General features: G+C 44.6%; 1 protein-coding gene across 13 annotated transcripts in view; it reads left to right on the top strand.

Annotated features, from left to right (window-relative positions):
• The first annotated feature begins 1,903 nt into the window (after positions 1 to 1,903).
• Itpr1 (inositol 1,4,5-trisphosphate receptor type 1) overlaps positions 1,904 to 15,690 on the top strand; it is a 325,637-nt gene continuing 311,850 nt past the window's right edge. For all 13 annotated transcript variants that reach the window (XM_028773069.1, XM_028773070.1, XM_028773072.1 and 10 more), the window contains exons 1-2: positions 1,904 to 2,051; positions 2,886 to 2,961. The gene's annotated coding sequence lies outside the window, so the exon portion shown is untranslated. The remainder of the gene's footprint in view (positions 2,052 to 2,885; positions 2,962 to 15,690) is intronic.

Consider the following 15,690-nt stretch of genomic DNA (forward strand, 5'->3'; position numbering starts at 1 on the left):
ACGGTGCCTTTCGGAAATAACCCTGCATGCCTTTAGCTTCCCATGGGCTATTGATGAACCGATCTACTTAAAGAGCTTAGAAACAATGCCTGGGACACAACACGCACCCATGTGATGTCCATAATTGTTAGGTTGTGCACTACATATGCAATAATTCTTAGCTATTTTGCCCTCTATTGTTCTTAAAGTTTCATGAGGCCTTAGGCAGGGCTGTTGAATCACATAATAGGAAAAAAGAACAGGCAAATGCTAATGAGTACTGAATCCCTCTCTAGATGGCAAAACTGGGGTAAGGAGACAACAGTGATCTGCCCAAGGGCTTAGAGGCTGCTCCTAAAATGGAAGGAGGGGTTTAAGGAAGTGGTGATGAAGCTCTCACAGGGCTAGTGCTTTGTATAGGTACAGGTTGGAGTTGCAATGGAGACCAAAGTTAACCTGTTTCTCCTGGTCCTTGGCCTTATGCCTGCCTGCTGCACAGAGATATCAAGCCCAGAATTGGTAAAACTCAGTAGCACGATGTACAGAAAGAGCATGTAGGCTGAGCTCTGTAGAACCATTTGTTTTCATTATGAGGACTACTGTTAGTAGGTCTTTAGCGGTAGCAGACAGACCCCATTTAGGATGTTATGATATATTTTGGCGCGCTCTCATATCCTGGCACAGTGCCTGGCCTGGCACCCAGATGATACCCGGGCAACGTTTGTGGAATGAATTCGTGTAGTCTGGTTGGGGGGTGGGGGTGGGATGGGGAAGCAGACAGTAGGATAACTTTGCCTTAGATGCAAGCTCTTCTTCCCAAAACCAAAGTTCTAAGCACTTTGCAGCCTAGAGCCTACACTATTCTGTGGTGTGTTGAAAACCATTTCAGCCCAAAGGCTTGTGTTGAAGACTTGCAGCACGCCTCGCCTGGACGCACACATATTAGTTTGAGCAGCTTTCTCCGAAGCCCTTATTTTTCTGGTTTGCGGTTTATTTACTTTAGCGTTTACAGATTCTAAGAGCAAAGGGGTCCTAGAAGCGGGGTCAGGACCGAGGTCGCGGTTTGTATTTCTTTCCTGCTTCGCGATCACAACATCAGCAAGTCACAACATGGTTCCTTTATTTTCTCACTCGACAGGGTTGCGTTTCTTTTACCTCCCACCGGGCGATGAAAGACAGACACAGCTCGGATTCAGCAAAGGGCTCTCACACGATTAACCCGCATCCTCGATAGCAGGGACAACCCCATTTCCAGACATAGTTTTTCATGCAGACACTAGCGGGGTCCAATAAAGAACTAGAACAGATTTAATAAAGACAAACTTGTTTCTTTAATCCTTGACCGCAAACACTGGCGTTTTTGTGCCTCGGATTTCTGAAATTCTTGGCTCCAGGACACAGGGCGCGCGGGGGTGGGTAAATAGCTTGTAAAAACTTCCCAAAGCAGTAATCCGAGCTCTTCCTCTCTCTCCGGCCCCTAGTGACACCTGACTTTAGAAAAGGGAAGAAAAGACAGTCAAAAGAGAAGGGTTCACAGGGGTAAGGGCTATCCTGTGGGTCGGCCTTGCCAAACCTGAGGAGTCCGGTGTTCAGACCCAGGTTCGCAACCCGAGCCTTCCCGTTGGGCGGGCGCCCCTCCCCCAACCCCAGATCAGCGCGCGGGAGTCTATTTAGAACCCAGCCCCAGAACCCTGGGGATTCTGGGACTTGTAGTCCCTCTGCGCAGCCCCAGGCGCAGGCACGACCTGGGATTCGGACTACATTGCCCAGGGAGCTTCCCGGCCTATATAAGCAGCGGGGCGCCGCTTCAAAGTGCAGTAACCATGTGGATGTTCTGCTGAAGCGTTTCCTCAAGCCTGCCGGGGTGGGAGGAGAGGAGGAGGTGGTGGTGGTGGAGGAGGTGGAGGCAGGGGGTGGAGAGAGAGAAAGCGCACGCCGAGAGGAGGTGTGGGTGTTCCGCTCCCATCCTAACGGAACGAGCTCCCTCTTCGCGGACATGGGATTGCCCAGCGGCTGCTAACCCCTCTCCTGGTCCTGATCCCCCAAACCGGCGTGGCTCCCCGGTCACCAAGGTAGCTGCTGGGGCCGGGCAGAGGGCGCGGGGAGTTGGCACTGGCTCCCGTGCGCACAAGTTTTTGCCCTGATCACTGGGAGTTCTTGGTGGCTTTGCATGCACTTGGCGTGTATTTTGGGGCTTCTTTCCCTATGAACAGTTTTGGGAGGAGGTCTGATTTTTTTTTCCAGTCTTAAGTAACCCCAAATGTCCTCGACTCTAGTGACCGGCTTCAGACTCCTTCTCCGTACTGAAATGGCATTCCCCCAAGTTGGAAGAAACGGTTGGAGTGTCTGCGGGAAATAGTCCCCCCCCCCGGGGGGGCATTTGAGGGGGTGTCATATGAGTTTGCTCAAGGAAATAATCTTTCTAAAAATGTAGCTAGCCCTGTTGCGCTACTCAGCTGGTAGGATAATGCATGCGTGGGGGGCCCCCGTGGGTTTAAAAAAAAAAGGAAGAAAACCGGAGGAGGGGGGGGGTTAACGATGAGGGAAGAAGTGAGGACAGAGCTGGTGCCCAATGAGGACGCAGGTTTCACATACTTGGCCTCCACGCGGGGAAACAAGTGCTTTGGGATCTCAACAGTTCTCTTACTTCCACCCCCAACCCCCGGCGTGTTCGAAGTTTCTGCGTGCCTGATCTTTCTGGTCAGCTACGGACGGGAAATAAGCACGCTGGGTTTGCTTTTATCTGGGGGCAAGAGATCCCTCCGACTTCGCTACTAAATTTGGAGGTTGGGAGTGGGATCTGCAGTAAAAGCAGAGGCCAAAATAGTCGAAACTTGGATTTGGGAACATTCTGATAGACCTTCGCGAGATCCCCTACTCAGTCTCCTTTCTTTGTAAATATTTAGGAGCTGCCTACAAGGGAGCAGGAATCGCATCTTTGTCTGGGCGTCCATTGGATACAGAGTGCCTGACCTGGGTCAGGTGAGTGTGGGAGCCAAGTCAAGAATGGGTTTTTGTCCTAAGCATTTTCTAAGTTCTCTTGCAGCCATAGAGGTAGAGTAGAGAAGAGAAAGAAACTGTGGTCATAATTGGTCTTGGTCTTGGGCGAGTAAAGATCCGGTGACAGCCACTTTAAAAGGTCGCTCAGAATTGAAGCATGTTTGGGGGCGGGGTGGGGGTGAGGGTTGGGGGATGTCGGTAAGCAACAACAGCAAACAGTAAGATGGTAAAGTGGGTGGTCCCTTACCAGCCTGAGAGGAGCCCTCATTAGATTCCGAAAGATGCAGAACTTTTCATCTGCCACGATCCCTAAGCGAAAGTGCGATACCCCTCCCTTTCACAAGCTGTCACTTGGTTCTGTGCTGTGGTGGACATGCCTGTAACCAGAGTGGGCTGGGTTGTAAGAAATGGAAGTGACAAATTGAAAGGATGAGAACTGGATAACGGAGATAACTTCCGGGATTTCACTGGCGCTACCTGAATGTCAGGGAACCCAGCGTGTTTCTCCTGCTTTGGTGCCTGTTCCTGGATGAGGAGCCGAGGACAGCATTTCTGTCAGTATAATGACATATATAAAATTATCACAGCCCATTTCTAGAAAATAAAGCCTCTGTAGGTGCACAGATGCCCCTATGGTTTCACATTTGCCCATCATGTTTTTTCTTCTAAAATGTCTGGGAATTGAGTAAACAACAGGTTAATAGGGTGGGGAGCTGTGGGCAGCTGGTCCTTGGTAACTTCTTTAATGTCCTAAATATTTAGCTGTTCCCTGGGCTACAATCTTTGGACTTTTCTAATTAGCGAATAAAAGCCAGATACTTCATTATGGTAGTAGAATGCTTTTGTTTCCTGTTGATAAGATCCTCAGGAGTACTGGCAGAGCGGGAAACATTTGGATGGGAAGGCTAGTTCTTCAATGGACTCATGTCTGTGTTGATCAAAGATTGGGGTCAGTCTTCTCTTTGAAGTATGTTACAGACAGGGTTAACTGGTCCACAGACTCGTCTCTTTTTTTTTGTTTTTGCCTAAAAATAATGAGACTGTCCCATTAGGTTGTGGCAAGCCAGGTGCAGCGCTGTATAGGACAGAAGACCTTAGATATAGGTAAAGAAACCGAGATCTAGATAGAAGTCACTGAGCAGCCTGGGCAGTAATGTGTACCGCTTGTGTTTACATATATGGGGAACTGGGGGGGGGGGGAGAGAGAGAGAGAGAGAGAGAGAGAGGGAGAGAGAGAGAGAGAGAAAGAGAGAGGGAGGGAGAGAGATGCAGGCTAGGAAAAATAGTAAACATGTTGCACTTAATGCATTAACTCTTACTTATGTTTTACCAACAATGTTCTAGCTATACTTAGTTTGATGCATGAAGGAAATGATACAGCCATTGGCAGGGATAAAAGACTGTAGATATTTGTAGGAGGATTTAATGTTGGGCTGAATTCATTTTGGAAAGCTCTGTGTTGAAAGCTTGAATCAGGGCAGTTAAGAAGAAAAGCCAGAGGAAACCCAATGTCTCCGTGCACTGTTAGGCCTTGCTCAAAGGATACTTGCTTCGAAGTATCCCTTGGTCATTCACATCCCAGCACCTGAGCAGGTTGAAAGAGTCAGGTGTGTCTCTACCTGAATAATTGGAGAGCTTAAACTGCTTCAGTTCAGTCTGTGAAATGTTGGTAGCTTGTCCTATGGCCTCTGGTTTGCCCAGTAGCTAGTTGTATGCAGTTTTTCTTCTCCATTCATTTCTTTCTTCTGCATCTCTATCAGTTGTGTGGATATGTCCATGTCGTGAGTATACATTGAAAGTACAATCTGTCTGCTCTTTGACTAAATCAATTCAGAACAGAAAATCCCATCAAGATTTCCTTCTAACCAAGCAGGGGAAGTTCTTTATGTTCCGAATGAGTCACTCTGGCCTCTACATCGAGGCCCAGGAAAGTCACTGAGGCATTATCACCCGTTCAAATAAGGTGGCTCCTTTTGCCAGCCTTCCTTGAAGAATGTGAGGTGCACTGGTTGCTTAGAAGAGAAATACGTTAATGCCACAAGAAGTTCTGTTGATTTTGCCCTCAAAGTGTTTTCAGCTGCAAAGACACTAGACTGTGGAGGTGGGGGGTGAGAATGGGACACTCTGGAACTAATTCACTGGTGTGCAAGGGACGGACTTAAGAAAAATTCACATGCCTTTTTAACTAATAATGACCTCATGGAGTTTCAGTTCGACTTTTTTTTTTCTTTCTTTTAATACAAGCAGCTCTTTTAAAACAAACCAAATGAAACAACAGATACCAAATATGAACAACAGACCAAAAAAAAAAAAAAATCCACCAAAATAAAAGCAGGCCTGGAGTTAGGTTTCTAGGTCAAGCTGTCCTTGGATACTTCTAATTAAGGAATCTACACAAGGACAGTGTCCTGTCTTGTCTGCTATTGGTTTGATGTTTTAAAATAAAATGCATTGCATTTGCAGATCTCTGATAACTGGAATTGCATGCAGTTGTGTTAGCTCTTTTTTTTTTTTTCTGTTGAAGTTTGATGAATGTGATTAGGCTTGAAGTCAATGGTATGAATTACAGTACTTTTATGGGTCATTCTACCTGTTAGAGTGTCTAGTTCTGAGAAGATTTCTAATGAGGAATGAGCTGAATAAACTCCTGAAGCCACCACCTGGTAAACCATGAGATTCCCTAGGCTGGTCAGAGTTGAAAGCGGTTGGTAGGATCCTTGGACCTCACAGACTTTCAACCTATTAAAATTGTTACAATTCAAGTGTTTTGTGTTGCTTATCCGACAGATTTCTTGAATGCCTGCTACTGGGCCAACTGTGTTCTAGGTGCTTGGGGCATGGCAATGAGCAATCAAGTTGGTTCCTCAGGGCTTTACGTTGTAGCCAGTGGGAAATGATCAGTGGAAGCAGACAAGTATTGTATGGCAGGTGCAGAGTATTGTGGAGAAAAGGTCAAACAAGGAAGGGATGAACAGAGGATCACCGGGTGGACAAGATGTAGAAAAATGGGAAAGCCTGTGTATAGTTGGTGGGAATGCAAGAGGAGCTCTTAGATACAACAGTATGGTAGCTCCTGAAGATATGAAACAGGATTATTATATGACTTGACATTTCCATTTGTAGTTCTCTGAGGAATTTAAAGCAAGAACTTAAGCAGTTGTTTTATGTTGAAAGTCACCTCACTAATGTTAGCCTAAATAAAGGCCAAAATGAAACCCCAAAGTATCTATGAATATATGAACGAAAACCAAAGGGCTGTTTATCTGTTCAGTGAACTATTATTCAGCCCAGAAAAGGAAGAAACGTGTTTCATAGTATATTCAAACCATGAAAACATTTTGCAAATGAAAGAAGCCAGCCATCAGCTGATATGTATTGTGTGATTCTCATAGTGTGAAGTGTCCCATATGAGTATTCAGATTGATAGGGCCAGAATGTGGACTGATGAAGTCCCAGGGGCTAAAGGAAGGAGAAGTTGGATTAATGGACACAGGCTTTCTGTTTGTAAACATTAAAAATTTCTGGAAATTGATATGTAAAAAATGAAAAACAAAAGTTTGAAGGGTGTTAAGGGTGTATTAAGGGTTGGGAGGTAAGGCAGGCTTCTTTACTGTGGTGACATTTGAGAAGAACTCTGAAGGAAGGGAGCCAGATAACCATGGAGATGTTCCAGGAGTCCAGAGTAGACAGTGCAAAGGCCCTGAGGTGGAAGGAGGTGGGGCATGTTAGAGGCAGAGCTCAGAGGCTGGAGAGGCTGCTGTAGGGAGCAGAGGTAAGGCTTGAGGTGGGAGAGTAGTCAAGGTCCAGTGGTAAAGGTCAGATTTTGCAGATCAGCAGTTCTGAGGATTCCTGAACCCTGACAGGGTCCTCAGTGTGGTTTTCAGCATTGCTGAGCTCCACTGTGCTCGCTAAAGAGACTGGCCAGGCTGGCAAGACCACATACCAGCTGGAAACTTGATCCAGGGGGCATGAAGGAGACCTAGATTTCCAGACTGGTTTGTCATGTGACATTTCCTGGCATTGAAGTCTGCTTAAGTAGGAAAGGATCTACTCTGCTGAAGAACAGAGCCTGCCTTTGCTTTGCTCAGCATGCCCTAAGAACCATCTGGTGGTCCTGAGGTTCCTGCCTCACCCTGTGGCCACCCTGATGTCCACCAGATTTCACTTGGGGATGGCCTGATGAGCGCTATGTTCGCATCATCCTTGGATATGAGAAGCTCTCCATTAGTGATTCTCCTTGAAAGAGACATCTTCACAGGGGGGAGAACTCAAATCCCTGGCTGTATCACTACAAACATTACATGTTCATTGTCAACCGCTAGGGAGTAACAGATAAGCCACATAGCAAAACAATAAATCTGCCTCAGTCATCTGAGACTCAGTTCCCAGGCTTTTTACCATGTGTAAAAATTAGGCCTGGAGAGGTGGCTCTGCAGTTAAGGGCACTGACTGCTTTTCCAGAAGATCCAGGTTCAAATCCCAACACCTACATGGCAGCTCACAACTCTCTTTAACTCCAAGATCTGACACTGTCACATAGACATACATGCAGGCAAAACACCAATGTACATAAAGTAAAGGTAAATAAATAAATAAATAAATAAATATTTTAAAAGTTAGATGTGTGTTTGAATTTCACAGTCACAGCCCCTCCTATTTACTCTGCTTCCTTTTGTTCACTGTTTAGTCTCTTTCTTTGCTAGCCAGAAGATACCTGATACCTGTATTTTTTTTCCTACAAAGGTCTGTCCCTCTGCTGGTCTTATATTTTGTTAAAAAATGTTTGTTTTAATTTTATGAGTTTTGCCCGCATTTATAGAAGCACACTGAATACATGCCTGGGTGCCCTCAGAGGCTAGAACAGACACTTGTTCCCCTGAACTGGAGTTCCAGATGGTGTGTGCCATCATGCAGGTGGTGGGAACAAAATGCCAGTCTGCTGGAAAAGGAGCAAGTGCTCTTGACTGCTGAGCCATCCCTCTAGGCCCTGTGAAGGGAATTTTATTTAAATTATGACATACATGGAGTGAGTAGAGTACAAAAATACTACATCCTCCAGAGTTCATCATTATCACACAATCCAAATTGTTATATTTGTCCTTTGGAGAAAAGGAAATGACAGTTGAAGCATAGTTCACTTGTAAACTCTCTCAGTTGTTGAGAATAACCTAATCCTGTGAAGCAGATACTCTCTTCTGTGTGTTGAGATACTCTCTTCTAGTTTTGTTTTGTTTGTATGTATGTTTTTTTAAATATGCGTGATCTAGAGATTGGACTAAGGACCCCATGCTTACAAAGCAAGTATTTTGAGCTATCTCCCTAGCCTTGTTTACTTGTAAGGAAAACTTTTAGCATAGAACATTTCAAACATAAGCCAGCAGTATATGTTGTGGTACCTGCAAGGGCTGAAAAAGGGTTCTGGATTTAATGGACCCGGAGTTATAAGCAGTTGTGAGCTGTATAGCATAGGTGCTGGGAACCGAACTTGGATCTTCTGTAAGAGCAGCAAGTGCTATTAGCCACTGTGCTGTCTCTCCATCCTCAATAGTAGCTTCTTACTGCATGAAACCCACTTTGTTCATCGTGTTCTGTGTTCAGCTCTTGCTGACTCACGGCTAATCTTGTTCCATCTGAATCTGCAAACACTATTTGATTATTTTCAAGCACATCTTAGTCGCATGGGTGCAACTGTATTCTAGTGTGAATCCTTAGGATTTGAATTCTTTACGTAGGTACATAAATGCAAACCTTAAAAGCCAGCAGCCCTGGGTGCGCTCCTATGCAGTGCTGCGGGAGGGAATTTTGCTGACATTTGATGCATAGAATGTGAATGTAACCCAACAACCTCCAGTAGATGGTATTCCAGTAGGTAGATGGAGAGGCTCAGTCCACATCGATTCTTATTTGTGCCAAATCTGTTTTGTGCTCTTCGGGGTCACAGCATTATCTATCTCAAAATATTGGCTGGTGGTGCCATTGTTGGGCATCCCTGCCTATGGTATTCTTTAAAAGTACTCATAGATTTAAGCATATTTTCCTTTTCTTCATGTGGTTACTTTTCCTCCTCCTCTCCCCCCATCCTCCACCCCCCTCCTGTTCTTCATGTTTCGAGATAGGGTTTCACTGTGTAGCCCAGGTGGGCCTCAACTTGATGCTCCTCCTGCTTCAACCTCTGGAGATCTTGGATTATAGTTGGCTGCCACTGTTGTTGTTATTGATGTTATTAATAACTGTCTGTCATTGTCATAGAGTTACTGATGTCAGTAAGCGAGTTCAAGTGGGTTCCTGAAACTTTGGACAAGACCTTGAGAGTTCCACGGTTTTCTTCCTTTCTCTGTGACCAAATGTTCCAGGCTTCTCTTTTGTATTTCTTGTCCCAGACCATGAGTCACCCTTTTCATCAGGAAGCCCTTGTTCCTTTGAATGGGAAATAATCACATTGAGAAACCTTTGCTTGGGACCCCTTGCTCTCCTCTCCTAGATGATAAGGCAGAAATACAAATAGAATTAACACCTGAATGCCTCTTTTCTCTGACTGTTTGTCTTTCCTTCCTTCCTCTCTTCCTCCTCCCCTTATTCTTCTTCCTCCTCCTCCAAATACTCCTCCTTTTCTTTCTCGTTTTTCTTCCTCATTTTTTTTTTTCCCGAGACAGGTTCTTACTGTGTAACTCTGGCTGTCCTGGAACTCACTATATAGATCAGCCTGGCTTCTTACTCACAGAGATTCTCCTGCATCTGCCTCCCAAGTACTGGGATTAAAGGCATGTACCCCTCCACCTGGCTTACCTGAATGTTTCTTAGTGACAACATTTCCACAATGTATTTAATATGTCTGTGTTTATCTTAAAGGATCCTGAAAATAATTTGATAAACAAAAATGCTATTCGTACCCCTTAGTGGGACCCCAGCTAGAGGTGGGGAAGTCAAATTGTGGAACTTGCTCAACTTTTACAATGGAGTAGGACACATAGAAGACATCAAGTGTTTTACAGTGCTTCAGATGGAGGTATCTTGGGAATGGATCCTAAGTCTAAACACTGGTATTCACTTGCATCATATGCATTGTAAATGCATAGCCCGAGGATACTCTTAGACAGTTCTTCAGTGGTTTTGTAGGGATGTAGTTTTATGGCACGGAATTTTTTTTGTGGCATCATGTTGGCATTCAAGAAGTTAATGGAATTTTGAGCATTTGAATTTTGGATTGTCCTAGCTTAACCTGTACTGAAACTGGGCTGTGGTAGCTCAGAGGTAGAATTGGTGCTGTGTATGAGGCACCCCAGCACCAAAACAACAATGACAAAAATAACCCATGTGTTCACTACAACAACTAACACACACACACACACACACAGACACAGAAAGACAACACATGAGAACACTTGTACTATTATTAGGTTCAGTATTTCTCTTGCTGTTGGATTCATTCAAAAGTCTGAGACACACTGTTTACATTTTTCTATCCTGTGACCCCCAGATCAGCATTTTATATCACCTGGGAACTTGTTAGTAATTGTACTCTCAGGTCCCACCTAGACCTACTGGATCAGGGTGTCATTCAGTAAGACCTTCAGCTGATGTGTACCCATAGATGCTGGAGAAAGTCTGTCCTGGAGGATGCCTGCCCAGTCCTGTTAGTGGCCTTTTATAGTTCCTGAAGCTAGTTCTTACCCATTGCAGCTCATCTTTGTACATGTTCCTGGCAGCCTTCTCTTTTTCAGGGAGATAGAAAGACAGGCTCATTTACCAGGCAGAATTCTGACAAAACCAAAACCAAAACCAAAAAACCCCCAAGAGCCCTGTGTTTTGAGGATGCTTTTATGGCTGTGGACCTAGACATACAAAGAGACCACAAGCTACCTGTGGGCACAGGGGCCATGGAGCCACGTGGAGAAACACGTGCAGCTGGGTTTAAAGCCTATTGTTGTTAGACACTTGGGGGAATTGACGTTACAGGAAGTTTGAGGACTTCTTTCTTCACAGAACTTCTGGACTGCTGGGTCTAATGTTCTCATCAGAAAAATCTGAGCAAAGGAAAACAGCCCATGCCTCCAAGTGTCCTGGTTCATTTGCATTGGGGGAGGAGCTTTGTCTGGAGAATGAGTTTTATTTTGTAAAGGCAGCTTGAAAGCATTCCATATCTATTTCTGAATAGAAAAAGACTTAGGGACATTCATTTATTTGCCTTGTCTCCTGTGCGAATGTGTGTGTGTGTGTGTATGTGTGTGTATGTGTGTATGTGTGTGTGTGTGTGTATGTGTGTGTGTGTTATATTCTGTTATTTGAAAACTCTGCCTCTTGAACTCAGTTTTCTTTGTGAGTTTGTTGTTGTTGTTGTTTGCTTAACCCTCAAGAGTACTTAGCACATTGGAAGAGCTCACAAAACACTTGTTGAATGAAGTAATGCATACTTCAAATCCATTTTGTCTTTGAAAGTTGCAGATTACCTCTCAGAAGAAACTAATGTTTTGTACCTCTCTGCTGATTAAACCTTTTCTGAGTTGTCCTATTACTTTGGAAAACGTTTTTGGTGCACAGAGAGATGTGAAAAACATGTAGAAATGTATTAACCTGCTCCTTTGGGAGGCTTTTGAGCTGTTGCTCACTGCACCTCTCTAGAGGACACAGAGCCTGAGGAACCGCTAGTGGTAGGTAGGAGGAGAGTGGAGGTGAGAAACAAACTGCTGTCAGAGGTTGGCCCTGCTGGACCACAGGATCAGCGCTCCTGCACCATTCTCCTGTTTACTGTGCCTTGGATATCACCAAAATATGGAACATTGTTGTATTTTTTTCCTCTTCTGTAGACTAGCTATAAAAGTACATGCGGGGGTGGGATGGGGCTGGGAGATACCTCAGTCAGTAAAGTGGTTGCTGTGACAAGCAGAAGACCTGAGTTCAATCCCTAGAGCCACACAAAAAGTCAGGAATCATGGTTCATGCTGGTATTCCCAACACTGAGGAGTGGGGAACAGACAATCCCAGTAACTCAGTAGCCAGTCAGCTTGTTGTAATCATCGATCCCCAGATCAACGTGAGAGAGCTTCTCTCAGAAAGAAAACAAAACACCCCCCAAAAAAACCCAACAAGATTTTGGTTTCTGAGGAGCAGCACTCAAGGTTGACCTCTGACCTCTGCACACACATGCATCACTCATACCCTTCTTCCCCAGCTGCTATGAATCATTGCTACCAAGTTGTATAAGCAGACTGGGAAAAAAGATGAGATTGGAAAAAAAAAATTGAAGACTTATCCCTAGGGCCAAGATAGGTCTTAGCCAGGAGGCTCATTTGGCTTTGTCAGAAGACATTTTTCCTTGTTACACCTGTGGATCTTGAGGCGCGGTGCATGCTAGTATCCAATGCAGAGGCCCCCATTGAGATTCATCATGCTCTGGTCCTGAGGAAAACATCTCTAAAAGTCATTCATGCTGGGATTGAGGAACCTGTGGTTTGAGTAGGTTTGCAGATGCAGTGAAACTCATCTCTTAGGAAGCTGACTTCACTTGATTTGATGGCTCAGGCTAGACAGAGGCTGGTGCCAACTTTCAAAAAACTTTCACATTTCTTTTCTTTTCTTCCTTCTTTTCTTCCTTCCTTTCTTCCTTCCTTCCTTCCTTCCTTCCTTCCTTCCTTCCTTCCTTCCTTCCTTCCTTCCTTCCTTCCTTGCTTTCTTTCTTTCTTTCTTTCTTTCTTTCTTTCTTTCTTTCTTTCTTTCTTATCTCCATGTGTGTGTACATGCCATGGCAGTGTGTAGAGGTCAGAGGACAACTTGGAGCAATCAGTTCTCTTTGCCTGGGGGTCTAATTTAGATTGTCAGTTGTGGTAAAGACAGAAAGCACTTTGCTAACCCTTCATACTGGCTCTACTTGAACTTCGTACCAAAATAAACACCCTTTCTCTCCTCTTTCAAGAGCTCGTCCTGGTCTCTGAAGCCCTGAGGTCTGGCATTGGCTTTTCATAGGCTGTATGACATCCACAAAATCACTGGACAGTTGAATTGAGTGGCTGGTTTTTCCTCATATAAAATGAGGACTGTTGACTTGATACTTTTACCCACAAATCCTCCAGTACTTTAAAGAGCCAAATTCGAGCTTGTGGCTGGCTTCTTTCACCACAGTCTTGAGGGGACGTAAGAACAGATTACCAGTACTATACTTTTCTTGAAAAATAACTTTTTGTAGAAGGTATACCTGTTTCCAGGGTAAACTACTTAGCAGATGTGTGTGGAAGGCCAAATAGATTTGTGTGTGAAATATCCACGAGAGACAGCTCACTGGAGATGGAATCCAGGAATTTGTGCACGCTAGGCACTGTGGTGTAGCCCCAGCCCAGAGGGGCATCATTTAAACTTAACAGTTGCTCTGAGCTTTCAGATTTAGAGTAACTATTTCTGAGATCATCTTAAAGGACCTTGGGACTTCTGAGATGGTCACTTCCTTTGGGATGGGCCAAAAATGAAAGTATTTGAGTACAGTTTCCTATGTCCTGAGCAGTGGTTTTTATAACAGAATAAATTACATGGTGGCAGAAACGTGGTGTTCCCAAGGATGATTTCTGATGGGACAAACCTATGTGTGAGTGTGTGGTGAGGCTGGGGTGACATTGTGTCCAACTCAAAAATCTTCTGAGGCTCATCCGACTTTCACAGTGCGAATCACATCCAGCATCTCTGCCCAAAGGACATTCAGAAATTAACCCCGAGAGAGCCCAGGAACAGAAACAGACTGTTGTAAGGGAAACCTTTTCCTCTGTCCTGAGAAAGTCAACCATAAATGTGTTGGGCTCTCTCTACCCGAGTTTGCAGCCATATTACCATATATGTACCTGGGTGAGGACACGGTGAGGAGACTTCTGCTCCTCTGGACAGAGTTTCCTTGGCCTCTGGCCAGGAGATTGATCACATGCCAGCCACTCTTCTTCTTGGGGCATTCCTTTTTCTTCCCTTTCAAAGATCTTATGGTTTGTCTGACTCCCCATCCTTAGTCCCTCCCACCTGGAGACTGTTTGACTTAAAGGTGACAAGGTACCTTTTTGTACTGGTCCTTGACCTCAGTCTTGAGAGATCTGCTTGTATTCCAGATGTTCTTAAACATATCTTCATGCAAAAGCCCCTTTTTACCGACCTAACTTTAGACAAATTTGTTGATGCTGTTATTTTTTAAAATGAGGCAACAGGAAATCAGTGCTGGAGGACACTGGCAAGAGCTCATTGTTTTTTTTTTTGTTTTTTTTTTTTGTGCTGCATAAGAGGTATCTTTCCTCCTCCTTTATGAATGGTACCTTGGTTTTATTAGGAATAGCATGGAGAATGTTCTGCTGGAGTTGGTGCTGACATGCTTTTATATGTGTGACTTGCAATGTGTCCTTTTTCTAAGACGCCTCATCATTTGAAGTTGCTTGGAAGGGCTTATCCTCAGCCAATTCTAAGAAGCTTGTAAGCAAGCAACAGATTAGAAAGGAAAGAAACAACAGAGACCAGGGCCGTCTCCCCTTTTCATTCTTCAGTGTACTAAGCACACAAACTATTTTCTTCCCTTGGTTTAATCTGCAGCATAGCTTTATATATGATATCTTCACCTTAGAGGAGAGGAAGCTGTGGGCCAGGAAACTAAGTAACTGTCAAAGTGACCATGAGTAGAGGAAAGAGTGGGATGGACTGTGGAGAAGGGAAGAACCTACAATAAACAAACAAACAAACAAACAAACAGGCCCATGCTTCCCTCTGGCTTGTGTCTGTGCACCCAGCAGTTCCAGCCCTCCAAGCTTCCCCTTCCCCCATTGTAGCTGCATACTTTATGGCCTGCAGCCTGGTTTCGAACCAGCCCAGGCTCTTTCCTGCCTTTAGGGCCTTTGTATCAGCAGTCCCTCCTTCCGTCCCTCCCCCTTTCCCTAGTATGGCCTCTGTCTTCACTTACAGATCTCAGCCTAAATGTCTCAGCGGGGTTTTCTCACCAGTCAAAATTAAGCTGCTGCCCCATTCCATATCACCCACTTTTAATTCCTCTGCTCTCCTGGGGGTTCTGTTGGGAGTGTGACCCAGGGAATTGTGACTATGAGGCAGCTGCTCTCCTGCTGACCTACCCCCCAGGCTGGTTCTAATTCTTTGCTTGTATGTATAGTGACCAGATTCACCTTGTTTTGACCTTGTGTGTTTACTGTCTGCCTGGACTTGTATGTGTGTGCTAGGATAGGGTCCTAAGGTGTGTGTTGAATGTGTATGTCTTTAGGACAGGGTCCTAACATGTGTGTCCAATGTCAGGACAGGGTCATTCTAAGTTTTAACTGCCCTTCAGTGCCTTTGTGGGTTGAGTCACAGCCAATGTTTGGCCAATGCCAATTAAAGAGAAATTCAACTCAGTATTGTTTTCAAATCCTTGGGTCCCCAGGGATTCTTTACATGCTTAAAAACTGTTGAGAAACTCCAAACGCCTCCGTAGATATGAGATACGTTTGCCTATACCTATCATATTAGAAACATTTTTACACATAAGCATAGTGAGATTGTTACACATAGTGAGCATAGTTACAGATAAGCATAGTGAGGTTGTTTTTTGTTTGTTTGTTTGTTTTTTCCAAATGCCCTCTGGAATAAAACAAAGCAAAATTTAACAAGATGGTTGGGTGTGACGGAGTATACTTTTAATACCAGCACTCCAGAAGTAGACGGGCAGATCTCTGTTGAGTTTATGACCCGTACGATCTACATAGATGC

This window comes from Grammomys surdaster, unplaced genomic scaffold (assembly GCF_004785775.1).
Source record: "Grammomys surdaster isolate TR1022 unplaced genomic scaffold, NIH_TR_1.0 220, whole genome shotgun sequence".
NCBI lineage: Eukaryota > Metazoa > Chordata > Mammalia > Rodentia > Muridae > Grammomys > Grammomys surdaster.